Genomic DNA, 2,507 nt, shown 5'->3' with positions numbered 1-2,507 from the left:
TAACAACAATAACAACAAAACAATGATAATAATGATAAAGATGATAATCACATAGATATTGATAAGAACAACATCTGGACAGCAAAATCCTTCTCCCAGGCAATGAACCCCTCCCCCACCCCCACCCCCACCCCCCACCTCCTCCCTCCGCCACCAAAACCGCAAACCTTAACAATCACACTAATAGGATTTCCTTCCTTGACCCTCACACCCCAAGGAAATAAATCGACAAAGGCAACTCCCAAGCAAAAACAATGGCGCGGGTCAAAGGTCACAGGAAAGGTCGAGGGTCACGCTGGCTGTGAGAGTTCAATTCGGGCGAAAAAATCGCAAAATGAGGCGAAGGTGAATGGTAAGTACTGGGTTCTTGGTGGAGTGTTAAGCAGTTAAGCTTTTTTTTTTGAGTGTTGTGTGTGTTAGTGTGTGTGTGTGTGTGTGTGTGTGTTTGGGGATGATTTTGTGTGTGTGGGTGTAAGTGTGAGTGTGTAAGTGTGAAAGTGTGTGTGAGTGTGTCTGTGTAATTTTGTGTGTGTGTTTTTGTGTGTGTGTATGTGTTTGGGGGTTATTTTGTGTGTGTGGATGTGCGTGTGAGTGTGTAAGTGTGATTTTGTGTGTGTTTCTGTTTGTTTGCGTGTGTATGTGTTTGGGGGTGATTTTGTGTGTGTTTGTGTGTGTGTGTGTTTGGGGGTGATTTTATGTGTTTGTGTTTGTGTGTGCATATGTGTTTTGGGGTGATTTTATGTGTTTGTGTTTGTGTGTGCATATGTGTTTTGGGGTGATTTTGTGTGTGTTTGTGTTTGTGTGTGTGTGTGTTTGGGGGTGACTTTATGTGTTTGTGTTTGTGTGTGCATATGTGTTTTGGGGTGATTTTGTGTGTGTTTGTGTTTGTGTGTGTGTGTGTGTTTGGGGCTGATTTTATGTGTTTGTGTTTGTGTGTGCATATGTGTTTTGGGGTGATTTTGTGTGTGTTTGTGTTTGTGTGTGTGTATCTGTTTTAGGGTGATTTTATGTACGTGGGTGTGCGAGTGAGTGTGTCTGTGATTTTGTGTGTGTGTCAGTGTGTGTATGTATGTATGTATGTATAGACCTATGTTTGTGTTCGTGCGTGTATACGGACATGTACATGTGACTTTAATCACCATGAGATACACCATCAATATAACAACTTGAAATTGTACAACAACAACGCTGACATCTCTACGGCAGTAATTACCACCAAATTGCTGTTGAGAAAATTATTATTGTGTATTTACCTTGTAATCGCTATGTAATCCCAGATAGGAGAATGATGCAACAGAATAAAGATTTTTTTTTTTTTTTTTTTTTTTTTTTTTTAAATCTTTCATCCATTCTGTAATCCGATCTGCCTTTCTATTATTTATTTATTTATTTATTTTTTTGTTTATTTCGAAAAGGTATTTGTGTATTTTTTTGGGTGTTTTTGTGGGTGCGTGTGTGCGTGGCGTGTGTGTGTGTGTGTACGTGCGCATGTGTGTGAACGTGTGTGTGTGTGTGTGTGTGTGTGTGCCTTGTAATCGCTATATAATCCCAGAAAGAAATGAATGAAAAAACGGATTAAAAAAAAAATCTTTCATCCACTCTGTAATCCGATCTGCCTTTCTATTAGTTTTTATTATTCATATTTTTGTTTTTTTTCGAAAAGTTTTTTTTTTTTTTTTTTTTTTGTGGGACGCGTGTATTTGTGTACGTGCACACGTGTGAGAACGTGTGTGTGTGTGTGTGTGTATACGTGTATGTGTATGTGTGTGTGTGTGCGTGCGTGTGTATACTTGTACGTGTGTGTGTGTGTGTGTGTGATTTTGCGTGTATGTGTATGATTTTGCTTGTGTGTGTGTATGCTCTTGGGTGTGTGTGCGTGTGTATGTGTGTGCTTGCATGAGTGTAGATGCACGTCTGTTCGTTGGAGTGCCTGCGCACAGTACACCCACGCGAGTGTGTGTGCGTACGTGTGAAATAACGAGAGACAATTTAACGAGATAGCGAAAGGCGAGGAAGCAACAAGGTAATCCAGAGAGAAAGAAAAATACGAATATTTCTTTTCGAGAGAGAGCTGTAAAATACGCAATTTTTTTCGTGAAAGGAAATGGAGAGGTTGATGATGGAAGGGAAGACAAGAAGGAGAAGGAAAGGAGGAGAGAGAGAGAGAGAGAGAGAGAGAGAGAGAGAGAGAGAGAGAGAGAGAGAGAGAGAGAGAGAGAGAGAGAGAGAGAGAGAGAGAGAGAGAGAGAGAAATGAATGAGACAGGGCAATGATGGATGTCACAATATGTATAGACACACACACATACACACACATACGACACACACACACACACACCCACAACACACACAACACACCCACACCCACACCCACAACACACACACACCCACAACACACCCCCACACAACACCCACACCCACAACACACACACGCATCCCCCCATCCACTTACACTCCGGCCTCCTCCTCGGACCCAATATGCAATACCAGATCCCGCGCCGCTCTGCA

The sequence above is a fragment of the Penaeus vannamei genome, chromosome 13 (assembly GCF_042767895.1).
Source record: "Penaeus vannamei isolate JL-2024 chromosome 13, ASM4276789v1, whole genome shotgun sequence".
Taxonomy (NCBI): Eukaryota; Metazoa; Arthropoda; class Malacostraca; order Decapoda; family Penaeidae; genus Penaeus; species Penaeus vannamei.
This window is presented reverse-complemented; position numbering follows the sequence as displayed.